Genomic DNA, 27,278 nt, shown 5'->3' with positions numbered 1-27,278 from the left:
TCAGATCAATTTTATGATTTACCAAATATTATAGGTCATATAGTGCTGTTAGGTTGGTAATTCCCTTTGATTTTGAGGGCTTACGCTTAACAAAAACATTTTTTTTTAATACTGCTTTGAGTTTTGGGTAGATGAGTGAAGTACATAGCTCCACTATGTTCTCCTTCTTGGAGTTCAGCCATAATATTTTGTGGCAATGCCAACTATAATAACCGATTCAGTGCTGCAATATTCAGTATCCCTTTGATTTCAATGCTTAACGCTTAACAACCAACCACATGAACTTGCCTTGTATTCAAAATGTTTGAACTGTATTCTCCTACTTTGAGTCTTCGCATCCAATTTTGTATGAGATATCAACCATAATATCCATTTAGCCTCAGTTGGCTCACCACTTGATTTCAAAGGTTAACTTTTATCAATGCTGCTTGGATAGCCTTTGTATTGGGAAGGTGAATACAGCACCAGATTCTCTTTGTTGGGAGTCTGTCTATCCTATTTTTCGTGGGGGTACCAAATATATATATGCGTGGGGATGTAATATTTTGTATCCCCTTGTTTGAGGGATGCTTTAAAAATGCCACTTGAGTTGCCCGTGTATTGGGGAAGTGATTACAGTACGTGTCTGCATTATTTTCTCCATACTGGAGTTCTCTCATCTGTTTTTGTAGGGATACCAACTATACAAGTTAAAATGGTGCTGTAACATTTCATATCCTTTTGATCTAGAGGGCTGCCGTTTAATAAAATGCTACTCGAACGTGCCTTGTATCAGGCAGGTAAGTGGAGTATGTGCCTACACTACATTCCATTTCTTGGGAGTCCTCCCATCACGGTTTTCTGTGAATTCCAAATATAATGTGCGATATAGTGTTGTAGTATTTGGTATACAATTAGTGTGAAGGCCTAATGTGCAGCAATTACCATTTGAACAGGCCTTATATTCGAAAGGAGTAGATTATGCGTCTATACTATATTTTCCTTCTTGGCGTCATCAGCTACAGGTAGAGTTGAGGTGGAAATTGGAAGTGGAGGTGTGGGAGGGTAAAGGGGCATGGGAGTACTTACCTGCTGGCCAGCGGGGGAAAATGGGGCCTCCCGTTGCTCATCGGGCTAGGAAAGTGGTGGGATTAACCATGAGATAAAGCCTGTGTTTCGGGCAGTCCAATTGGCTGCGGAGAGCGGCGGGCCACATGTCCAGGGTTAATATACAAATACTATTGCTATTATGAGTGGAGCACAGCTGTCCATTTAACCATGCATAGATGAGGTATTTTTTGTGTAGAGCATTCGTCACTAAACCATTTGTAGTTGATCCCAATTTTCACCACTAATGAAAATAGTGGGTCCTTTTATTTGATTTCGGTAGAATTAATTTGCCCAAGAGCCAGAGGTCGTAACTGCGCTTTCACCCATTTCTTACCTCTCCAGTTTGCTTTTTCTTTGACTTTGGGTTACACCTTGCATCTTTAGTTTTGCTTAAACATACTATGTATGATCATAATACTATGAGAGCAAAATAGGTTGTTTTTGCAAGGGTGCCAACTTCTGGATTTTTGTGTTGAGGAACAGTCTTAATATGCAATCTTTAACAGAGAAAGAAATGGCTTAACAGCAAACATGCCTTCCCCCGCCCCCATGTCATTTTGTAGCAGCTCATCTACCTCAATTTCTTAGTTTTGGCTATTAGGTGGCAGAAAACTGCTCTTCTGAACACCAGTGAAGACTTGCTCTCAAATCTTAACTCCAACCCTCCATCCGTTTTTCTTTCTTTCCTCCGCCTTTGATGCGGTCAATCATGCCACCCCAACATATCGGCTCACTGACACCCTTGGCATCACGGCCCTGGCACTGGACTGGCTGACCCCTTTGCTCTCTGACCGTTCTTCCCAGGTTCAACTGGGTCCCTTTTTCTGCCCCATCACACTCTCCTCCTGCGGCGTCCCTCAAGGCTCTATCCTCTCGCCATACCTCTTCAAGATCTACCTTGCCCCTTTGGCCCACCTGATCTTCTCTCCTCACTTCCAGTGTTATGCAGATGACACACAGCTCTCCTTCAAGCTTCCCTCCTACCCTCTGGCCGCCCTCTATGGGCCCTCAGCCCTCACCCTCTTGTGAGGCAAAAAAACCATGGGCGTCTCTCTCTCCTCACATTGCAGACCTTGCCAAGAAGGCCCACTATCTGATGCACCTTCTCAGAGGCATTCTCAGAGGCATTAGCAAGCCCCGCCCACCTGGTGCCTTCATGCCTGCTGCTCTTTTTCCCTACTTAAGGAGCCCTCCAGCCTCTTTTCCTTTGCAGATGGGAAGCAGGTGCAAGTTGATCTAGGTCACCTGGCCCAAGACCTGCCCACCTGGTGCCTTCCTGCCTCTCTTTTCCCCATTTAGCAAGCCACGCCCACCTGGTGCCTTCCTGCCTGCTGCTCTTTTTCACCACTTAATAAGCCCCGCCCACCTGGTGCCTTCCTGCCTGATGCTCTTTTCCCTACTTAAGGAGCCCTCCAGCCTCTTTTCCTTTGCAGATGGGGAGCAGGTGCAAGTGTATTAGGTCACCTGGCCTAAGCACCACCCACTTTCTTAGCCCTGCCTCTTCCTTCCTGCTCTTAACTATTAGATCAAGGGTGTCTCTCGCCCAGGCATCCGAAGCGAAGGTTAGACAAAGAAAAGGGCAATTCCTGTTTGGACCAGGAGGACCCAGGGCCCGACCCCCTGCTCAGACAGCAGGTAAGAATGCACCAACATGTGTTACTCCCTCTGTCCCCACAGGCCATCTGCACCCCCTCTGGTCCGCTGTGATGTCCTTTTGTGCCCCCACCATTCTAGCACACAGGTAGGTGTTGCTTGTTTTGCTTAATTCTAATACCATGCTCCCCCCCTCACGCCTACTTCTGCAGGAGTCTGTCCTGATAAATTCTGGTTTCACCATCACCATCTTGTGGCCAATGCTGGATTTGACTTTTATGGACTTCATTCATTCACGGTGTGTGACCCTTTCTTAACTCTCATGCTGGACTTCCTTTGCATCTTGTACTCATGCCCTGAATCATGCTGTTCCCATCTTCATCTTGCATCCTGGCTTGCAACATTATGTGTTACTACTGACTTCTGCAATTGTATTCGCTCTCCCCTCTTGCTTCTCCACTCTTGGCTGCCAACTCTGTTCTCTCCTCCTTTCCCTTCTCCCTTTTACTAGCTCCTCCCCTTACTTTCTTCTATGCACTTACTCTATCAGAATTGTCCCTGGACCTAGTCTCCCCCCCCCTTACTGTTTTTGTCCTCCCACCCCCCCTCCAGCACTATCTGAAATGTCTTCAGGCCTAGTATGATAGTCGCTTGTTTTGTTCCTCCCCTACCTTTCTGCACCCCTCTCCCTCACCTTTTGCTTTCTCCGGCTCTATCAGAAATGTCGTCAGGCCTAGTACAGTAATCGCCTGTCTGTTTCCATTTCCTTCCCACCCTCCCCCTAACTTCCTTATCTGTTTCTTAGCTCTTGCACTATCTGAAATGTCATCAGGCCGAGTATGATAGTTAATTTCACATCCTTACTGTTGATGACCTGTAAGAATGTCATTGTATTTTTCTTTGTTCCCTCCCTTGCCTTGAAGCGCTTTGAAACACATTATGTATAGGTGCTATATAAATAAATATCATATATCATATTCTCCCATTCTTCACTTTCCCCCAGAAACTCAATGTCTCCAGAGCGCCGGTCCACTCTAGGCTGGACTGCTCTAACAACCTCTTCCTTTATCCTCGCTTTGCCCACTTAAAATAATCCAGAATAGGACTGCGAGACTTATCCTTGACCTCAAGCCCAGGGACCGCATCTCTCCAGCGCTAAACTCTCTTCACTGGCTCCAGGTTGCTGCTAAGATCAAGTTTAAGACACTTTTTGATATTGATATTTTATTTGTATTGCGCACGTACACAAGTGTTTCAGAGCGACCCTTTGCATCATCCACAAGGCTTTCTGGGGCCTGGAACCCGCCATATCCAACTTCTTCTCCCTAAACACCTCCCTGCTAGAGCCCTTCGGTCTTCTACTCCAACATGTCCTCCAGCAACTGAGTGTTTTTGCAATGCAGCATGATGCTGCTCCGATTGGCTGCCTGGCCGTTTAATCAGGGAGCCGGCAGGCGAACACCGGCCCCCACCAAAGGCCCCTGTCTGAGCCTGTCCGAGCACGGAGGATCACGACACGGCAAACAATTCTAAATTACTAGTAATATCAAATTCATGCTGCAGAGCTTTACTGCCCAATCTCTCACAATTCTCACTGCCTAAGAGCTCCCCACACCCCTGCTGCAGTTTTGCCAAAACACCATTCTAAAGTAAACTGATTCCATCATCTTTACACTTGAGAAATGTCCATTCAGAAGTCTACAGAACCAGACGGCTATTCGCTCACCAACCTTCACGTTCCCTAACTCGCCGCTCATACTTATTAACGGCAAGGACAATCCTGATGCAACCCACACCCAACTCATTGAGCAACAAACTGCTCACATACCTCCATCGACAGCACAACAAACGGAGAAGCTTTCAATACATACCGCCCGAACCTTGCATATCGATCTTAGTCAGGCTCTCACCACGCTCCTTGCCTACCTACTGAAAGACACAAGTAGACAAGCCGCATTGCGGCACATGCCTAACGCTTGTACACAAAGTCAGATAGGCCCAACCCTCTACCAAGTCCAAGTGAGCCTCACACCCCTCGTGGCCAGGGGCCATATCCAATCTAAGGCACTCTCCTTCAGTGGAAACTCCCACTAGCGTAGTCTAGTACTACCTCCCGACAGCAGATAATCCTCAACAAACCACCTAACCAGGGTTAACATAGATCACCATGACATACTCAGGGGGACCACAGAAATCGCCTCCCTGACCTAACATGCAAATCAAAAAGCCCCATGCAAATGGCACTTGTGCTCCCCTGACTCACAAGACATCCCTCCCAAGACACGGACGTTCCCTTGGCCCGTGGACCTGCAAACCACACCCATGACCACCACTGAACAGAAAACACCAGAACTCACAGAGCCCAGAAATGAACAGCAATGAAACGCCATAAACTTGGTCTCCTGTCATATTTGCAGGTGACCTGGAAACAGTGTGCGTTACTTCGTAAATGTCTGATGGTATTAAAAACCCCGGGCATTTAAGTAACAGCATACTATTTTACTTTCATCGAAAAACAAATTTGCAGTTATGTGGCGTTCTCGTCCACTGCAGCAGCTTAGCTGATGCGGATGTAACAATTGAACTACTAATGACTAACCCGGATCGGGAGAAAACCAAAATTTACTGATTAGATTGGCCCATTAATGCAATAAATTGCACTCGATATAAAGACTTCAATACTCTTGTTTGGCACCAAGAGGTATGGAGTCATGGCGGAATATCTGATGAAATGCCCTTGCCCTAACATTCTTGCGAAATTCTTGAAGTTTAGATTTAATCTATGGAACACACGAGATGTATTGTGTGAAAGGAAAATGGTGTTGGCAAAATTATTGTCGATATTGTATGAATGTGAACCAGAAGGAAACTCTGCAGAACTTAGTAGTGGAATGCACAGCTCTAATAGTGGTACGAGACAAATGCTTTAAGACAGTGATTTCTATACAAGGCCATATGGATAGTGATCAAATATGGCAATTTTTGTTCTCAAATCCACAGCCAACCATGCAAATAGCAATGGTCAAATATCTTGAAATGATTCTACCTGGTTGTAAAGAATGATAATTTAGAGGGTGACTTGGCTGTAGATTGTATAAATATATTTATGTTTGTTAAGAAGCTGTTGAATGCTAATATACGAAATTTTATTTTTATTGTCTTTCTTGCTTTTATTGATGTTATGTGAGACTTGATGTATTCATATTCTAACTTTGTAATATGTGATATTGTAATATGAGTATGATAATTAAGGAAAAATATTTGAAAAGTTGTTAATTCAACTAAAACAAAAAAAACAAAACAAAAAAAATTAAATCTCTCCTTCAAACCTCGTGGCACACACGGCTCCATGCTCCCTCGAACTCAGAAACAGACGTCTAGCCTCCCGCCATATGTAAACCACAAAGGACATAGAAAAAAATAAAATTAGGAAAGGTTACAACTAACCCATTGAACAATGGGCAAACATCCTCGTTATCCAATATTAAGAGCACCCTTATCAACACTAGATCCCTCCTGGCACACGTGCTAGACATAGTCGACCTCATCACCACCCATGACCTTGACTTTCTGGCAATCACAAACTTGGCTCCATGCAGCAGCAGGTCCTATCCTCCCCATGGCTATCCCCGAAGGATACACCATCCTTAGGAAAGATAGGATTAGGGTGCAAAGGAGGGGGGGGCGGTGGGGAAAGAGTTGCGCTCATACCTAAAACAACCTCCAGCTAAGAGCAATCACCAACCAAACGTTCCCTCATGGGAACTGATCTTGTTCAAACTGACTCTCAGCCACATCTGCCCTCACTATCCACCTTATCTACAGACCACCCGGCCCTTTGAGATCCTTTGGGGAAGATATAGCCACTCTTCTCACCACTAACACCAAACCTCTATCAAAAATGATGATCATGGGAGACTTCAACCTAGGCTTAAATGACCCTTCCGACTCCCAAGATACCACCATCGCCAATACTATGGAAGCACAAGGCTTTACCTTCAGAATCACAAGCCCCACACATGACAAAGGACGCACACTAGATTGGTTAGCTGACCTGAATTGTCTCACCAACATTCTAGCCTTGCCCGTAGTCAGACACAATATCATTCAATTTAATATCAGCCTCGCATCCAAGCCCAACATCCTACCACAATTTACCCCAGTGGCGCACACGCAAGAAACCACAAGAACATCACCCCCGACAAGATGCTTCCCTTACTACTTCCAATCATTACCCACGCAAACACTACCTCTGACCCTATCACCTTCTAACCAAACCCTACAAGAGGCCATCAACAAAGTGGCCCTGCTAGGCTTTCGCAAATCAAAACCCATCACCCACGCCAACTCTTGGTTTACGGACAGCCTAAAGGACCTTCGTACGGCCAAAAGAAAAGCACAGAGCACCTGGAAAAACAAATACCTCCATCGAAAACAAATGTCTGAATTCCCTAGCTACTGAATACAAGGCAGCCACTATCTATTCGATGGGTAAGACTAGAATCGAGAATGCCAACACAGATACCAAAGAACTCTTCACTATACTACGGGAGCTAGAATCACCTGCCCCCACCCCAGACTACTGTATCAAGGATCTCCGCTGGTGCACTAACATCCAAAATGCCTTATCCAACAAAGTAGCCTCACTTCACAACAAAATCAAAGCCAAATCATCGAAGCTTGCCTCAGTCAACCTGCCATCTGGCCTGCCCCCTTCCCACAACAACCCTATCCCTAGATTTGAATTCACCCAATCTCTACCGCTGAAACTCAAAATCATCAAGGGATTAAAGCCATCCAGATGCCGACGCGACATCTGCCCGGCAACCCTCATCAAAGACTGTGCTGATAAACTTGCTCCGTTTATGACAAACCTGATCAACAACTCATTCAACTCTAGCCACGTACCTGAAAACATGAAAGAAGCATGGGTGCTCCCCATGCTTAAAGAAACCTACCCTAGATCCAAACATCCCGAACAATTACTACCGTGCTGTTCCTCCTGAAAATTTGACAGTCACGCACCTAAAAATTCAAAAATACTTAGAAACCCATAACCGCTTAGGCCTCCGCCAATCAGGATTCCGCCCAGGTCACGGGACAGAAACTGCCCTTCTGGTCCTCAAAATCAAATGTGCAAAATCAAAGATAAAAGGCAACCTGGCAATTTTCCTCCTAGAACTGTCCGCTGCATTCAACTTAGTCAACCACAATATCCTTTGCCAACACTTGGAACACGCAGCCCATTTCTCAACTAGTGCTTTAAAATGGATCAAACCTTTCCTGGCAGACCGCACTACGAGCGTTCTCGTCCACTGCAGCAGCACGACCTGTCCCAGTTACATGTGGAGTCCCACAAGGATCTTGCGTCTCCCTCACTCTTTACAGAATGTTCACTAAATCTCTTTTTTACCTCCTCGACAAACTGTACGTCACATACACCAACTATGCGGACGACACCCAAATACTTCTACCCATCTCAGGAAACTGACACCAAACCTTTCAACAACATTTGCCTCATGATCCAAGCTTGAATGGCACAACATGATCTTTGTCTGAACGATAAGCAAACTAACTAATCTTCATTGGCAACCCGCCCAGATTAAACTCACTACCGCAATCCTACAAATCCTTCAATATCGATGGCAACATCATTACAGTGGCCAAGGAGGTAAAAACATTAGAGGTTTATTCGGACTCATCACTTTGCTTACTAGACAAGTCAAAGCCATGGCCATGGCCTCATCAGCAGCCTACACTGCTAAACTGATTACAGCTAGCAAAGCCTTCTAACAGACAACTGCATCACACTAGCCAGAGCGCTCATCCTATCGAGAATTGACTACTGCAACTCCCTCTTTGCAGTCTCAAACTATCAGTAAGTTGCAAATAAAAATCAGAGCTACCCTCAAGATCCCCAAAAAGGATCATATCTCCTCAGCCAGGTGCAACCTCCACTGGTTACCAGTACGTGATTGCATTAAATTCAAAGTCCTCTTACTAACGCACAAATGCTTGTCGAATAGCGCCCCAGCCTATCTTGCCAACCAAATCTCTAAAGCCCAGACTAACAGACCTACCCGATCAACCTACTCGCACCTCCTCACTATCCCCAGATTCAAACTGCAAAAAGCTGGAGGCTGCAGCTTCCCAGTGATCGCAGCCAAACAGTGGAACGCCATGCCGTTAGCTCTCAGAGCGGACATGTCGTTTTGGTCGTTCCGCAAAGGCCTTAAAACTTGGCTCTTCACCCAAGACGGTTAAAGCACCACCAACTAGCCTATGATCAACCCTGCTACCACTGCGACCAGTGCACACACTATACGCAAGTAATGCAACTGTTTAGGGTAAACCGTATATCTAAACCATGCAGAGGATAAAGATCTCCTCCCAAATCTCTGCTTGGGAAAGTGGCTCACTCGTAGAGCATTGGAGGAAGACGAGCGGAGGACTCGGGAAGGATAGTATTAAGGAAGAGAACATTGCAAATAGAAAGGGCGCAGGCCCCAGAAAGCCTTGTGGACAATGCAAAGCATCTTAACTGAATTCTTGCAGACAGTGGAGGGTTTTCAGCACTGGAGGTATGCAGTCCCTGGGCTTGAGGCCAACAATAAGACTTGCAGTTCTGTTCTGGATGAGTTTAAGAGGACGGAGAGTAGAAGCAGGGAGGATGAGAAAGAGGCTGTTGCAGTAGTACAGCCAAGAGAGGACAAGGGCTCTGAAGACGTTGAGTCTCTGGGGCAAAGTGAGAAAAGGTAGAATACCCCCAAGAACGTGCAGTTGATAGCGGGACTGTTTAGAGATGTGGGAAGAGAAGGAGAGAGTAGAGTCGAAGATGAACCTCAGGTTTTTTGCCTTCGTCGTGGGTGGAGGCACAAAGGTCAGGGAGGTCAGCCAGAGGGAAAGAGGGAAAGCGGGAGCAAGGGTCCCGATGAGGACAATCTCTGTCTTACTGGCATTGAGGCAGAGGCCGTTTGCAGAACACCATGACTGGACTGCAGACAGACGGTCAGGAATGAGCGAGGGGGAGTAAGAGGCGGAGGGTAGCCTTATAGAGCTGTGTGTCATACGCATAACACTGAAAGTTGGAGGTGTACGTGGCTACCCTACGGGCCAGGGTAGCCATGTAGCAATTGAAGAACCAGTGGGATAGGTTAGATCCCTGGGGGAACAACACAAATAGAGAAAGTGATAGAGGAGAGAAAGGGCCCCAGTTTCACCTCAGCTGGGCTGGCAGAGAGAAAGGAGGTTAGCCACGCCAGGGCCTGATCAGTGATGACCAAGGTATCACGGAGGCGTGCGATCAGGGTGTTGTGGTTTACTATGTCGAAAGCAGAGGAGAGGCCAAGTACAATGAGGACAGAGGGAGAGTTAGAATCAAGGTTTGAGAGCAGGTGTTCAGAGGATGAGTTTCCATGCCTCTGGATGCTCTAAAGCTAGGCTGGTGGTCGTGGAAGCAGCCGACCAATGTGTGGAGCGTGAGCTGAGATATCGCCCTCTGGAATGTTCTCCCTGGCCCTCTCAGGCTTCAGCCTGATCTCCTTAAGGTCTGGAAGCTGCTCAAGACCCTCCTTTTCTCTCTCCCCCTCCCCTGCTTCCCACCCTGTCTGCCCCAGGGACTGGCTGCATGGCTCCATCTGAGTTCTACAGGGAATCAGCCCCTCTACACCCAGTCCACCCACTCTCCTTTGACGTAGCATGTGGACCGTCTCCACCTGCACCCCATGCAATTCCCTGGCACTTGCCCTCCTGGCCACCCCATAGCACGTTGTCTAGCCTGGTTACCCCTCTGCCCCCCCGCCTTAGCTCTTCACTCTTTCCCCTGCACCTCCCTTCCCACCCTAGTACTTTGCATTTAGCGCAGACTGGCACTTTGCCCCCCCCTCTTTACTGCACTTTCACAATACGAATGTGAAAAGGCCTAGTAGGACCGTTATTGTTATCCTGCTCCCTTGTTACACCCTCTGTTTTTTGTCTTATGGCGCCTTGAAACACCATTTGGTCTGTAGGCGCCTTACAAATATCCAATAAATTGGAGTACATCTAAGAGGGAGAAGGGATAGGATATGGCATTTATAGCGCGCCTAAAAGTGTTTCAAGGCGCATACACAGCTTGTGGGTGTTTATTTTGTTGTTTACCGACACATTCACTGCTCATGTCAATGCTAATTCCTATGGCCATTCCCACCCACTACCAAACCCTCTCCACCCAAAACACAATCTCCTAGGATCTCTTTGTGCTACCTTTATCAAGCAATACATTCAAACCTGGTGCTGAAAGTGCCAGCCAGTGATATTTATGTCAGTTGTATTTGCATTATTGGTGCAATAAACATGTTTCAACCAAGTATGATTTCAGCGACTTTATTCATATGCAGTACACAAGTGCTCTTGCACTGCTGTTAAAAACAAGCATGGACAAAGCCAACAGTTTTAGAGTGTCTACAGATATTAGATATGCATTGTTCATGTACCGTATATATGCCCAGGGAGCAGCACCATGGTCCAGCTGTTACCATCTAGGTTGGCTTTACATTCAGATACTTTTAGTCCAAATGTTCCGAATGTTATGATGGAAACCCGAAAAATACTAGTACTATGATGTACAGCTTTTTTCTTTACTGGGACTTTTTGTCCTAATGTTATGGTGCAAAAAGGTCATGCGTTTCATAATGCACAACTAAACCAGGAGTGCGTTTCAAACTCGTACTTTTTGACAGCAAAAAAAAAAAATGCTCTCTAGAGTGCAGCTCAGTCAGCAGCTACTTCAGTCTATTTCGACTACAGGCCACCCTGCGGCTACAAAGACAGCCGAAGACGCGTTGGTTTGGCTTCCATTGTATAATGCTCGTGGGACGTGAGTTTTCCACGCTCTGCACCTGAAGACCCTCCCAATCCAATATGGCTACCCACATTTTTTTCGCCCATCTTCCTTGGCCCCATTAACCTATCTTTGTCTCGAAGGCAGATTTCAAATTCTGAATACTAGACATACAACCCCAAAATACCGACCAAGCCCCCATCCTGTTTTTTTTTCTTCTTTCCGTTACCTTTCTTAACGCCGGCAGTTACAAAACCGTCTGAAGGCTTACCAGTAATATTCCCCACGTTACGAGCCCTACCGCAAACCTATTAGGGGGTACAGGGAGATGTTGCCCTGCCTGGAGCTATGTGCATATATCAGCGAGAAATGTATTCGTTTCAGTCAAAGAATCACTTACGTGCGTGCTCTTTCAGATCCTCTTCAGCGTAGTGGAGTGGTCGAGATGGCGGAAGTGACGGTAGAGCAGCAACCAAGATGCAGCAGCAAAGCAGGAAATGATGTACTCGTTGGATCATTTCACTTCGTTACAATGACAAAGTTGAATTTAGAAACCAGATATTCTGAAACTCCATGATATTGATTGACTAAAAACATGTCTTAAACGTGGGCATTTTATTCTATGTAAGTAATCTGGGAAACGGCTAGAGCTTCTATTCATCTTTAAAACCGATACATATATTTAGTTTAAAATGAGTAAACATTAATCGTCTTGATTAGACATTTTATTAAATTAACCTTTGACCGTCTTCTGTAATTCCTCAAGAAGGCAGCGTTTTAAGCCTCGCTTTACCAACGGTAGCTTTATATCAGTCTCTCAACAATGTGCACAACATACTCGAACTCCCGACATTTTCGGCCACTCCTGAAGGGACAAAAAATGCTGACCTTCAGAGCCGCCATGAGCAGGACGAAATCCAGAAGATGAATGGAGTGGGGTGTGCACAATCATTTTCCTTTTGTTCTCAACCGTGCCATTCTTAGGCTCAATTATTAGGCAATTGCCACTGCAATGTGGAATTTACAACTGAAAGAACCCCCTTGCAGCTGCAATTTACCTGCATTGGTGGCGGAGTTAATCCCCATTTTTTGAGAGTCCATTGGAATATATTGCTTTTTTGGCAGAATTGCCACTGATTTTCGACGGAAAGTGGGAGGATTTAGTTACCTCCAGCATGATGCTGGAGATATATCCCCACTCGTGGGCCGTACTCGTAGTATGGAAGAGCGGGGAAAGTGGCACTAATTCTGTTACAGCCAATTCTTTCCCCCACCACCATGCTCGTAATGACCCCCATTATTGTTTTTATTTTACTTGTTATACGTTTTGGTAAAATACTGTAATCAACTTTGAGAGGCAGTTGAGTCAGCAGAAAACCGCCTTCTTTCCACCCTGCCCCCCCCCCCCCCTCCACAATAACATCCCCCAACTGTCTGCAACCCTCCCCCCTTATCCCACCCCCGCTCCCTTGGTACTGATTTCTCCCTTTTTAAACCACATGTTTAAAGCTTCAGATGACTAAAACTTTGCAAACATTGACCTTTGGCACCTGGCCACCGCTCCGGTGTGCATTAAAGTGTGATTCCATTAACGTTCCAGGCACTGCCCCTGTTCATCTCCACCAACAACTCTTAAATCCCCCCTCTCTCATTCATTTCTATTACCCACTGATAGGTTTGCTCCAGGCTTCATATATTTATCAATACATAAAACCAACTTCCCAGTCATAGCTGCACAAACTTGGAACACGCTCCCGCCTGACCTCCGAAAGGAACAACCGTACCCTAAATTTAGACGTAATGTACTTAAATGGCTACGAACAAATGACCTATAACTTGCCTTCTGTCTGTACCCTGCACTACTACCACCACTGTATTTGGCACTGACTGTACCCATTGTTTGTATGATGTTTTATATTATATACAAGACAGCAATTCACCACTCCACTGTTACCGGAAATGGCAGCAATTTTATATTGCCTGTATGTATATGTATTTATTTGACACATTCTGTAACCAAGCTTAAGTTATCTTATCCAACTGAGCCCAGCTACCCAAGGTTTTGGCGCGCAATACTAAATAAACAAACAAACAAACATTCTCCCCACTCCATTTCAAGAGGGTCTGCCTGTCCATGGAGCCTTGCTGTTATTCTTTCCATGATACATATGTTCATAGTCACATTGATCCATTCCCTTTTACCCTGAGGGAGGAGAGGTGCACTTTTCCATTTCATGGTCATACTTGCTGCTAAAAGTAAAGTCAAGGCCATTTTCGGCAGTCTGACATGTCCACCATCCTCCCCCTCCAGACCAAACAAGACCTTAATGGGCGATTTAACCCTGACGATCCCGTCCAGCTCCTTGATCCACCCCAGGACTTCATCCCAAAAGAATTGCACCCTTGAGCACCCCCACTACATATGCCAATAGTCAGCGCTCACTCTACATCCCCGCCAACAAGAGGGACTGGCATTCTGAAAAATGTTGGAGGGTCTGCCCGGATCATATTGCCACCTGAGATGGAGCTTGATGGCATGCAGCTTATATTGACTGGAGGTCGATGTCTGAGAAGCTCCCCTGCAGAGTCTAACCCACAGAGCTGGATCTATGCGCCATCCATGTCTCGTTCCCACCGTCTTCTAAATTTCTCAGTAGACCGACTCCCGGATTCAACAAGAGCCCCATACACCGCTGGGATCAGTCCCTTCATTTCAGTTTCTTTAAGAGTTTTTCAAAGGGGTGAGGTCTCTCTGTATCTCTCTGCATCTGTTCCCTCCAACCCACTCCAGTTAACATCCCCTTTAATTGAAGGTACCAGAAGACAGAAGGGGTCATTACGAGTTTGGAGGTAGCCATGGTGCCCGGATCGGTAGTCGGAATGGGGATTTACCGGGTCATTCCAACGTTAGAGGACCCAGTAAATCCCCATTCTGTAAACCATTCCCCATTCCCATTCGAGCCCCAATAGGGCTCAGTGGGAATGGGGAAGGAAGGGGGCTATTTGCGGGCCCGTTATTAGCTCCCTGGTTCCTTAACGGGTCCCGCTAAGGGCGGCTGGTAAAACCAGCCGGCTCTAGTGGGACCCGCTAAGGGACCTCGGAATGCGGTGGTAGGGGGTTAACGGCACCAGCATCTTTACCGGTGGCGTTAACCCCCTACCGCTATACTCGTAATGACCCCCAGAGAGTTTACCTATGCCAAGTGCCTCCTCCAGTTCTATTATGTTATGTTGATGAAGCTACCCTCCCTCCAAAGTTGGCCAATCCTTTCCAGTTCCGCCTCAAACCATTTCTGGAATCTTTAGGGGTTCAGGATAGCCTCCTTAACTCCTAGCACCCAGAGGTGTCCAAGAGCTGAGGGCCATGTCATTACTCCTTTCATTTCTACACCTTGTCTCCAGATGTTCCATATGGTCCTTACAATAGGATGCTCCCAAATTCTGCAAGGGAACTTACTTCTCGCTACCCACAGCCATTCCCCAACTGTGGCAGGGTGAAACTGTAAGTTATCCAATATAATCCATTGGAGATCCCTTTGAGCCCTAGGATGCGGTGTAAGAACCCTAAGCTGAGTGGCTTTATAGTAGAGTTTCATGTCTGGTAGGCCTACTCCTCCTTTTTCTTTGCGTAAGACCAATACGTCACTGGTTATCCTAGCCTTTTACCCCTGCCAAAGAAATCTCAAGAGAGAGCACCTTGTCTCCCGGAAAAATGAGTCTGGTATCCAGATGGGGAGCATCCTTAGACTTATTAATCTTCAATCCCGCCAGGAAGCCATATTGCTTAATCACCACCGGTATGGAAGTCAGGGGATTCCTTATGTGTAAATGCATATCGTCTGCATAAAGAGTGACTTTATAATTCACCCCTCCTACAGGGATCCCTCTACACTGGGGTGCTCTCTAATCTTCTGGGCGAGAGGTTCTACTGAGAGTGCAAGTAACATCAGGGAGTGGGGGCAGCCCTGCCTAGTTCCCCTACCCAACCCAAACCAACAGGAATACCCATCATTTACAGCCACACACTCCTTGGGGGATGAGTACACTGCCATAATCCTGCAGCAATGCCTTTCCCCTATACCACACTTAGTGAACACTGCATTGAGAAACCCCCACTCCACCCTATTAAATACATGTTTGGCATCCACTGAAAGGAGGGAGGTGTCCCCAGTTATCCCCTGGGCTTCATGCATCAGGTGTAAGGTTTTCTTCATTCTGTCAGCCCCCTGATGAAACCCACTTGGTCCGTGTGGATTCGTTTTGGTATGTACCCCTCTAGCCTAGCCGCAAGCACCCGGGTGTAGATTTTGGCATTTATGTTAAGAAGGTTGATCGGGTGATACGCACCACATGTCCAGAGATCCCTGCCCTCCTTGTGTATTACCATTGTATTACCATGATAAGCGCCCGAGCGGAAGACTCCAGGGTTTTCCCGAGTATTTAATATCTCATTGAACAGTTCCGTCATAAATGGCAGTAGGGCAGCAAGGAAGAATTTGTAAAACCCTGCTGAGAACCCATCCTCCCCAAGGGCCTTTCTCAGCGGTAACCTTGCCACTGCCTTCTTAATTTCTTCCTCTGTTATGGGGGCATCCAATACATTGATCTCCTCATCAGACAGTTTGGGTAGGTGAATATCTGCTAAGTATGTGTCTTTGTCTGCCTCTTCCGTTTTAGTCTGTGATTTGTACAGCATCTCATAGAAGGAAGCTAAAGCCTCCTGAATCCCCTCCGTCGAAGGTTCATTTACTTTGTCCTTACCTTCAATTTCAATAACGCATCTTTCTGCTCACTGCCCTCTCAGTCTAGCTGCCAGGAGTGCATCGGCCTTGTCCCCTTTCTCATAAAAGTTCTGTTTCAGAAATGGCAAGTTGCAAATTATTTTCCTTTCTCCAGAAGTCGCAGTTCCTCTTTCCCCCCCCTAGCCTCCATAACACAATCCTCCCGCCCCTCCACGGACTTGTGCGCCCGTTTATCGAGTTGTTTTATCTCCTCCCTCAGCCTATTTTCGATAAGTGTCCACTCTGTTTTTTTGCTGGCCCCTTCCCTAATCAGAAACCCCTCCAGGTTGCCTTCCCGCTTCCCAAACAATTATTTTCTCCACCTCGCCTGTGCCATTCATTTTGAAATATTCCTCGATTTCCTTAGCCATCTCCAACTGGAATACTGGGTCCTTCCATGGGGATTCATTGCACCTCCATTTTGAGCCCATAGGGCTCATCCCCAAATCCACTGTCACCATATCATTGTCGGACCAGGAGATCAGCAGAATCTCTCAACTTTGTGCCTCTTACCACAGGTCCCTTGAAATATACATATAATCAATCCTAGTAAAGGTTCCATTGGGGGATGAGTAAAAGGTGTACCCCCTTTACTGTGGGTAGAAATGCCGCCATATGTATAGCGACCCATACACTTCCAATGTCTCCTGGACCTCCCCATAGCCTGGCCTTGGCGATTCTTGTTCCCTAAAGTGCAGCACCTGTCTGTCTAACTTGACATCCGCCCATATATTAAAGTCCCCTCCCGCAATAAGGTGTCCTGAGCTTTTGACCAATATTTTCGAGAGGGTACTCTTCAGAAATCTAAACTGCCCTGGTTTGGGGCATAAATCATGGTGGGTGTAATGTGCACCTTCTCAATGGTGCCCGAGAGAAAGGCCCTCCCCTCCACGTCTGACCAGACCTTAGACACCTCCATCTTGAGTACTCTACTTATTAGGATACCCACTCCCTCTTTCCTTAAAGGACCTGATGTAATGTTAAATGTTAAAAGTATTTATATCGTGCACCGTCACCAACAAAGTTGGTCCCCAGGCGCTCAGGCGGATCTGCAAAGAAGAAGGCGGGTGGGTTAGGTTAGTCGGGTGGAGAGGGAGTAGGATAGTGAAAGAGGTGGTGTGCTGTTGGATGCTTCAGTTTGGTTATCACTGTGTACCGAGCTTTGGTGTGAGTATCAGACCGAAGCAAGACCTGTGTACTGTCAGTGCGGTTTATGTGTTGTTTGTAGGTTGTTTTTGGGGTGTGGTGAAGTGCGTGCGGTTTGCTGGGCGAGAAATTGTTGCGTCGGTTGTCGGGTGAATTATATAGCTAGTATTCCTGTGGTTACGCTTAGTAGATACTTTCCCTTTATCCATCTAACTGTTGTGGGCGGTGGCGCAGCGTATTCCCTGCTATGTTGTATTATACCTAGTCTAATGGATGGGTTGTCTGGTCGCCGCCTCTAATTTGGTGCTGTGGATTGGCCGTCTCATATGCACTCGCTATCTGTCGACAGTGATTTGATGGTGCTTGGTGTAATTCGGGCCAGGATACTATTGCTAATTGTCCTTGTCCTTCCAGCTTGGTCTTGCTATTTATTCAGACTTTGGTGTCGTCCTATCGTAGCTATCTCCCAGTTGATAAGTTTGGTATGTCGTGGAGGGTCTTCCTTGGGTTCTGTTTGTAGTTGATTACTTAGTGGGATCTGGGATCTGGAGTCAGTTTCTTCACTCATCAATGTTTCAGCTGTGTATATGCCCCTGTAGGCTTTCTTCTAGTTATGCAGCGAAGAGCCAGGATTTTAGTAGTTTTATAAATAGTAGGTGGTTTCTACTGTTATGTATGTTCTTTGGTACGTCGTTCCAAGTTTTTGGTGCGAGATGAGAGAAAGAAGATCCTCCAAGTTTTCATTTGTTGCATGATTTCGGTTCCAGGCGGAGATCGTGGCTTGATCTGAGCGACCGAGTTGGGTGATGTAGGCTTAATTTGCCTCTCAGTAACTCTGTGCCTTGCTTGTGGATTGCTCTGTGTGTGATGCACATTTATTTGAAGGCGATTCGCTGCTTTATTGGTATCCAATGTAGTGTTTTTAGCGCTAGTGTGATGTGTTCTCTTCGAGGTAGTTTGAAGAGAAGTCTTGCCGCCGCATTTTGTATGCATTGTCGTTTTTTTAGAAGTTGTTCAGGCATACCCAGGTATAGGCTATTGGCATTATCTACTCTGGACATGACAAGAGCGATGATGGTGAGAGTTTTGTTGGTGAATGACAGGAATGGTAGGATCCTTCTTGCGGCTCGCAGGAGAAAAAGGCATTTCTTGAGTAGAGCGTTTTCTTGTGGCTCTAGAGTAAGTTTGTTGTCCATCAGGACCCCTAGGTTTTTTACAATCGGCGATGGACTAGGGGTTGTACTGAGTTCCCTTGGCCAGAGAATGTAGTGGTTGTCTCCTCCGTTTTTTGTGATGATCATTATTTCTGTTTTGCATGGGTTGAGTTTGAGGTAGTTAGAGTTCATCCAGTTGAATACCTTGAGAAGGTAGTTCTCGAGCGTTGTTTTTCTCTTGGGTGTCTTGTATTTTAAAGACTATTTCTGTATCGTCTGCGTAGTTGTAGCAAGTGAGGCTGTGTCCTTTGAAGATCTTGATTAGTTGAGATAGGTATATGTTGAATAATAACAGGGAGAAGGATTATCCTTGTGGTACACTGCAAGTGGATTCTCTTGGGTTGGATTTGAAAGGTTTCATCCATATGGTCTCTGTTCTGTTTGTTAGGAATATTTGATCCACTGTAGGGTGTTGTCTGTTATTTCCAGTCCTTGCAATCTCGTGATGATGATGTCGTGGTTAACTGTGTCGAATGCCGCGGAGAGATCTAGAGGTATCAAGGCGGTGCTGTTATCAGAGTCTGCATTTGCTTTTAGGTCATCCCATATTGAGAGGAGTGCTGATTCCGTTCCTTTCATTGGTCTGAAACCAACTTGTCCCTGGTCTTCTATGAATTCTTGGGTTACTTTGTATATGTACGTGAAATAATGAGGCAGGAAGGCAGGGATGAAGAAAATTAAAATCCTTTATTCAGGTGAAAGAGAGAAAAAAAAAACTAGTTCAGTCTTCTTCGGTATGGATGAGTCTTCAAATTCCTCCTTTCAATCTTCATAGGCCCAGAGCCTCTCTGGTGTGATTCTCTCTCCCTCGGGTTGAATGTTCTGAAAGAGCGTGGAAGAAACACACACAGTCCTTTGTCAGTTTCACTCTTATATAGGGACAAAACACTAATCAACCAATCAGAGGCATCTTTGTTGTCATGTCTATAAATATTCCCGGAAGCCCCGCCCCCTTTCTCTCTGGTCGAGGGTTGCTCCGCTAGACTCTCCCACGTCCCTCCTGTCTGGTTCTGACTGTTGCTGGGAAAAACTTCAGGTGAGTGTAGTAAGTAACAGGCCCGGGGAGCGGGTATTATTGCTGCCTCATGGTCGGGGTCCGTGCTATCCGACCAACCCCAAGTCCGTGTTGCCGTATTGGGTGTGTTGTGTTTCTCATCGGTTGCATCTGACACGTTGTATAAGTGTGATCTGCGGTCGGATTCCGCACCGCGGCCGCCGTTTGGTTCCTTGTCAAGTTCTGACATGCGGTCAATATATGAATCGCGGACGCCGTCCTTCCCGAGTCTTGGCCAGGGTTGCATGTCTGGCGGTCTCGTTCAAGCAATTTGCGACCGCATTTGGGTACTGACTCGTGACTGCTCTCGTGACTGCTCTCGTTAACCGGCTGCTGGTTGTTGTGAGCTAGAGGTCCTTCCTCTTCACAAACCCTCCCCGAAGAATCGAGCCGTTCAGGACGATCAACACTTCTGGATAGATAGTCTGGGACCACTTGGAAGGCAGCGGGCTTGTGAATGGTTTTGAAACAAAACGCTTGTAGAGTTAAGAACCACCGCAGAACATGCTGATTTGAATCTTTTTGAACTGCTAGCCACTGTAAGGGTGCGTGGTCCGTAAAAACTGTGAATGTTCGACCCAGTAGATAATATCTCAAAGTCTCCACTGCCCATTTGATGGCTAGACACTCTTTTTCGATTGTAGAGTAAGTCTCTTCATGTCTCAGGAGTTTTCGGCTTGTGAAAGAAATGGGATATAAGTCCTCGTCAGTGCCCTGGGAAAGTACTGCTCCTAGACCGGAACCCAAGGCATCTGTTTGTAAAAAGAACTCCTCTTTAAAGTTGGGGCACCTGAGAACCGGTAACACTGAAATGGCTTGTTTCAACTGTTGAAACGCTTGGAGCGCTTTAGGATCGGAGTGAATGTCCCGTTTGTAGGATGATTTCAAGGCTTCTGTCAAGAGTGTTGCTATTGATGAAAACATGGGAATAAACCTCTGGTAATAGCCTACGAACCCTAGGAAGGCACGTATCTGTTTGCGATTGTTCGGTACAGGAAGCTTCAGGATGGCATCCACTTTGTCCAACTGTGGTCTAATTTGTCCTCCCCCTACCAGGTACCCTAGATACCTAGTACGTTGTGCCCCTATAGTTGTTTTCTTGGGATTGATTTTCAACCCTGCCACATCGAGGTCTGTTATTACTTTCTGAAGGTGTATGAGATGGTCATTCCAACAAGTACTATATACAATTATATCATCCAAGTAGGCTGAACAATATTCCCCATGTGGTGCTAATATTTGATTCATAAGGGATTGGAACGTAGCCGGCGCTCCATGCAGGCCAAACGGCAAGACCGTGAACTGATACAATCCTGATGGTGTTGAAAAGGCAGTTTTGAATTTGTCCTCCGCTCTTAAAGGGATCTGCCAGTAACCTTTGGTAAGGTCTATTGTAGTCAGATAATGTGCAGCACCCAGCTTTTCTAACAACTCGTCTACGCGGGACATAGGGTAGGCTTGGTATGTTGATATGCTGTTCAATTTTCTGTAGTCCATACAAAACCGAGTGGATCCGTCCGGTTTTGGAACTAAAACGATTGGGGATGACCAGTGACTTGTGGACCGTTCAATGATTCCCATTTTCAACATTTCGTCCACCTCTTTCTGGACCGCCTCTCTTTTGCTTTCGGGTAACCTATATGGTCATACCCTCACAAACTGGTTTGGGAGGGTCTCTATTTTGTGTTCTATTAGGTGGGTTTTTCCAGGTACATAGGAAAATAAATTTTCTACTGGGGTAAGTATCTACAGCAGTTCCTTCCTTTCCTTTTCTGTCAATTCAGACCCCCATTGTACTGACTGAAGGGCTGTTTGATTGTGCATATTACTGGCCTGCGTCACGTTCATGGTTTTGACGTTGATAGGGTTGTCCGAGGCTTCTTTCCATTCTTTTAACAGATTTATGTGGTCGTTTTTTGATTTCTCCTTTCTGTCAGGTTGTTCGATCAGGTAGTTCACTGGGCCCAAGACGTCTAATACTTTATAAGGTCCTCTCCATTGGGCCAACATTTTGTTATAGGATGTAGGTAACAACACCAGCACCTTGTCTCCCTTTTTAAAAGACCGTACTCTGGAGTTGCGGTTGTAGTATTTCTCCTGGGTTATTTGGGCTTTACCCAGATTATCTTGTGCCAGGTCCCTTAATTTGGACAGGTTTTCTCGTAATTCTAAGATATAATCGGTAAGTGGTATTACCTCTTCCTGGTCTTCCCACTCACTCCTTGCTATGTCTAACACTGTTCTGGGTTTGTGTCCAAATAACAGTTCGAACGGAGAAAACCCTGTGGAGGATTGGGGGGTGTCTCTGAGCACCATGAGTACCCACGGTAGAACTCTATCCCAGTTTGCACCTGTTGGTTCAGTGATCTTCTTTAACATATGTTTAATAGTTTTGTTATATCTCTCTACTAGACCATCTGTTTGAGGATGGTATACCGACGTTCTGAGTTGCGGTATTTTCAGTTGTTTACATACGGCCTGCATGAACCCAGAGGCGAAATTCCTTCATTGGTCAGTGATGATTTCCACCGGTAATCCAACCCGGGCAAAGAAAGGTACCAAGACGTTGCACACATTAGTTGCACTGATGCCTCTCATTGGGAAGGCTTCGGGGTATCTCGTGGCATAGTCTACAAGGACTAGGATGTACTTGTGGCCGTGACTGTTAGGTTCCAGAGGTCCCACAATATCAATCCCAATCCTATAGAAGGGTTCCTTTATCAACGGCATAGGTTGTAACAAGGCCTTAGGAGGTAGCCTGGGATTGGTCTTCTGACATACTGTACATTCTTCACAATACCGCCCAATTTCCCTATAGAGTCCTGGCCAGTAAAACCTTTTTAACAGTTTCTCCAAGGTTTTTTCTCTGGCCAGATGGCCTCCTGTGGTGTCGTCATGGGCCAGTTTTATTATGGTCTTTCGGTAACTCAGGGGCACTAATAATTGTTCAAGTTCGCTATCTGGTTGATCCTTAGTCACTCGATATAATAAACCCTTCGCGGATTTGAACCAGGGATAGGTTAGTCCCGTCTCGGGATAGGGAATAGATTTCTCCCATGCCACTTTCAAGGTAGGGACGGTTTTTTATTCACTGCGGTATGTGGGACACTTGGCCTCTGGCATCCAATCTATGAACCCCGTATATTTGGTTCCTTCACTCCACTCCCTTTTCCCTCGTCTGACTTCACTCCTGCTTTTCTTGGGTCTGTAGGTTGAGTTACCCCCAATGTCTACATGGGAGAAGGGAGCATTTTGTAACCATTCAACTTCTTGAAAACACTCTTGGAAAGAAGGGAGGTCAGTTCCTAATAAAACCGGGGTGGGTAAGTGGGGCATGACGGCAACCTTCATCTTGTCTTCAACCCCCTTTACCTCTATGACTACCTCTTTCGAGGGGTAGGTCTTAATATCCCCATGTACACATTTGATTGGGATTTGTGACACAGCCCCTCGCCCTGCCCCACTTACTTCTGGTCGGACTGCTGTCTGTTCGCTTCCGCTGTCAAGGAGGGTTTGTCTGTTTGTTCCGTTTACTCTCACATCTAGGAAGTAGGGATCTCGACTTCTGCGATACTCTTTCCCTTGTAGGAACCCGATTTCCATAGGTTCAGCCGGCTTGACCTTCCTGGGGCAAAACCTTGCAATATATCCCCATTCACCACAATCGAACCACTGTGGTTGTCGGTTTATGTTAGGCCAGGACACCGTTTTTGGATCTCCCCTATGGGTTTTTAGTTCTCCGACTCCTGTCGCCTTCATGGGCGTAGCTCGGGGTATATCTGGTGGACCACCCCTGGGAGTACCGGCCTTCTGGAAGGCAGAGGCGATATCTATAGCTTCTGGTAGGGTAGGTCGATGGTGTTGCTTTACCCATCGTTGCATGGAACGTGGAAGTGCCTCAGTAAACTGTTCCAGTTTTATTTTGTCTACTACCTCTTGCACACTACTGCTGGTGGGCTTCAACCATTTGTCAGTGATGTCATGGATGCGGTAGTAGAGTTGTCTGGGGGTTTCCCCCGGCTTAAGCTTGGTCTCCCGTAGTTTTATCCGATAAGCTTCATCATCGATTCCCATCCTTTCTAGGATTGTCCTTTTTATCTCTGTGTAAGATGTATCTCCGGCTGGGTTGGCTGCCTGATAGGCCCCTTGCATGCTTCCGGTTAGCAATGGCGCTATGAAGTGTCCCCACTTCTCCACTGGCCACTGAGCATTCCTGGAAACCCTCTCAAAGTTAGTAAAAAAATAGCAGGGGTCTTCACCAGGTTGGAATTTTTGTAAGACTGCTGTTGGTGCCGTGGGGTTTCCTCTAGCAACCACCGCTTCCGTCACTTTTTTTAAGGCATCTTGATTGGCGACTTGTAATTGCAAAGCCTGCTGCAACGCCTGGCGATCAGTTTGGGCTTGGTGAGAATGCACTTGTATTGCCTGCTGCAATTGTTGTTGTCCTTCCGCCAGCGCCTTTATAATAGCCTCCATTGCGTTGCCTTATCCCACCGCTGCCACAAAATTTGTAATGATGAGGCAGGGATGAAGAAAATCAAAATCCTTTATTCAGGTGAAAGAGAAAAAAAAAATCTAGTTCAGTCTTCTTCGGTATGGATGAGTCTTCAAATTCCTCCTTTCAATCTTCATAGGCCCAGAGCCTCTCTGGTGTGATTCTCTCTCCCTCGGGTCGAATGTTCTGAAAGAGCGTGGAAGAAACACACACAGTCCTTTGTCAGTTTCCCTCTTATATAGAGACAAAACACTAATCAACCAATCAGAGGCATCTTTGTTGTCACGTCTATAAATATTCCCCGAAGCTCCGCCCCCTTTCTCTCTTGTCGAGGGTTGCTCCGCTAGACTTTCCCATGTCCCTCCTGTCTGGTTCTGACTGTTGCTGGGAAAAACTTCAGGTGAGTTTAGTAAGTAACAGGCCCGGGGAGCAGGTATTATTGCTGCCTCATGGTCGGTGTCCGTGCTATCTGACCAAGTCCGTGTGGCCGTATTGGGTGTGTTGTGTTTCTCATCGGTTGCATCTGACACGTTGTATAAGTGTGATCTGCGGTCGGATTCCGCACCGCGGCTGCCGTTTGGTTCCTTGTCAAGTTCTGACATGCGGTCAATATCTGAATCGCGGACGCCGTTCCTTCCCGAGTCTCGGCCAGGGTTGCATGTCTAGCGGTCTTGTTCAAGCAATTTGCGACCGCGACCGCATTTGGGTACTGACTCGTGACTGCTCTCGTGACTGCTCTCGTTAACCGGCTGCCGGTTGTTGTGAGCTAGAGGACCTTCCTCTTCACAGTACGTTTCAAGCAGTTTAGCAGGATATGGGATATTGGAGATGGGTCTGTAGTTGGAGCGGTCCTCTACATTACCTGCTGTGTCTTTGAGTAGTGGCCTGATGTATGCTGATTTGAAGGATTGTGGCACTTTCCCTGTAGAGATCGAAAGGTTGAGGACATTTCTGTGGTATTCCATGGACGTTCCTTGTGTGAGGATGGATTTGTATATGTCCGGGGGGCAGGGTTCCTCAGGGGAACCTGTTTTGTTGCTTTGATTTACCACTTTGACGAAAGCCTCAACTGATATTTCAGGGAAGCTTCATAGTTTGTTCGGGTGTTCCTCGTGAGGGTAGGTGGATTCCGTATTCTGATCTCTTGGTCTGTTTTGTATGGTTTGTTGGATGGTAGTGATTTTGTTTTTGAAGTGGTCTGCTAGGTCATTGCATAGTTTCGTCAATGGTATTGGCGTATTATTGCAGCCAGGTTTTTTTTTAAAATGTAATTTTTTTTTTAATTTATTTTTTATTATACATGTTTATTGAATTTTAAATATAACACATCTCAAAATATATAACCAATAAGTAAACATAAAACAGAAAAAAAAATAAAAAATCAGGATCATCACATTAATAAATACACATTCCCTAAAAAGAGGAAAATTACAGATTTGATTTAAACCATGTAGACAACAGTCTTATAAATCCAAAAATCGGCCCCAAATTTGATCAAACAAATTCATTTTCTTATCCCTGTATAAAATCAATCTTTCCACTCTGGATTCTTTTTGCAGATCATCCATCCATTCTGAAATTGTCAGTCTGCCATCACCTTTCCATTTTCTCAATATCATTTTTTTGGCAGAATTTGACGCACTGAAAAACCCTCTGTGGAAAGGAGAGATCATCCACCATGTCATCCTCACCCAAAATTACAGTTGTATAATCAAAGTCAATATGCATCAGAAGAACTTCATTCATCTTCGTAGTGACCTCACTCCAGTAAGACCTTAGTTCATAACAATCCCAAATCATATGCTCAAAAGAACCAGTAGCATGTTTGCACCTCCAACATGCACTCGAATCCGTCAAGCCTCTAGCATGCAATCTTTGTTTCGTCCAGAAAACTCTGTTTAGAATTTTGATCTGTCTACACCTTTCTCCTAGATTCAAGGATGTTAGAGCCACATTCCTGCACAGATTCCTCCATCTGCCCTCCGACATCTCTGAGTCCAATAAGTCTGATAATTTTGATAGTAATTCATAGTTTGGTTCTTTATACTGATCAAAATTCTTGTACACTTTCGAAGCCATGCCACCTTCTGATGTATAGTCTTTCAGCCAATCATGCCATCTCTTGTATCCATCCGGAATCTTGTTCCCCACAGCTTTTTTCAGTTTCCTATACTCCCCCATTGTGCAATCTCTAAAATCTTTAACTTGCTTCAATCTTTTAAAGCTGATCCATTTACCTTCTTCAACAAGATCTTCTAGCCACTGCACACCACCCACTAGCCAGTTTGACCAGAAAAGTGGTTTCCCCTTCAACGCAATGGCAGGATTCAACCAGAGCGAAGTTAATCCATCCTCTGAAACTTCCTTTCCGCTCTTGTTCCAAAGACTCTTCCAGCATGACCTCACAAAAGCTGTTGGTGGAGATGATTTATATCCCGTTCCATCCACTGTAGACAGAATTGCCCTGGGGGAAAGAGGCGAAGATCTACTTGATTCCGCCATTGTCCAGACATCAGAAGAATCATCTATGAAAGGTACCAAGTGGCGAGCCCCAAATCCTAAATGATAATTTCCAAAATCCGGGACCCCCAAACCACCACATTCTTGTGAGAGTTGAAGTTTCCAGAGTTTCAGAAGCGGTTGTTTTCCCTCCCACAGGAAGGACTGGATCAAGCTCTCCATTTTCTTCAAATAACATTTTTTAAGCTGCAAGGGAATCATGCTTAAGACATAGTTAACTCTCGGAGTTGTCGTCATTTTGATTGCATGCACTCTTCCCCATAGACTTAATCTCAACTCACGCCATCTTTTAAAGTCTGATTCCATATTTTGGATAACGTGTGTAACATTAACTTCCATCATTTTAGCTATATCTTTAGTCAGCCAAATTCCAAGGTAGCGCATCTTGTTCGGACACCAATTAAAGGCAACATTTTTCAATGTTAAGGTTGAGCATGAAATCGATGCTGGCAGTGCCTCGGATTTGGACCAATTAATTTTATAACCTGAAATTTCATTTATGATTTTTGAAGAGTTCTTTTTGGGTGTTTGGAGCTCTGAAGATTCGGTTGTCGTAATATTTCCT

At 45.8% G+C, this 27,278-nt stretch overlaps 1 protein-coding gene across 1 annotated transcript in view; it reads right to left on the bottom strand.

Moving 5' to 3' along the window:
• SUB1 (SUB1 regulator of transcription) overlaps window positions 1-12,025 on the bottom strand; it is a 275,156-nt gene extending 263,131 nt beyond the window's left edge. The window contains exon 1 of the mRNA XM_069627084.1: window positions 11,904-12,025. The gene's annotated coding sequence lies outside the window, so the exon portion shown is untranslated. The remainder of the gene's footprint in view (window positions 1-11,903) is intronic.
• Window positions 12,026-27,278: the final 15,253 nt, after the last annotated feature.

The sequence above is a fragment of the Ambystoma mexicanum genome, chromosome 6p (genome assembly GCF_040938575.1).
Source record: "Ambystoma mexicanum isolate Mex_15411 chromosome 6p, UKY_AmexF1_1, whole genome shotgun sequence".
Lineage (NCBI taxonomy): Eukaryota > Metazoa > Chordata > Amphibia > Caudata > Ambystomatidae > Ambystoma > Ambystoma mexicanum.
This window is presented reverse-complemented; position numbering and strand designations above follow the sequence as displayed.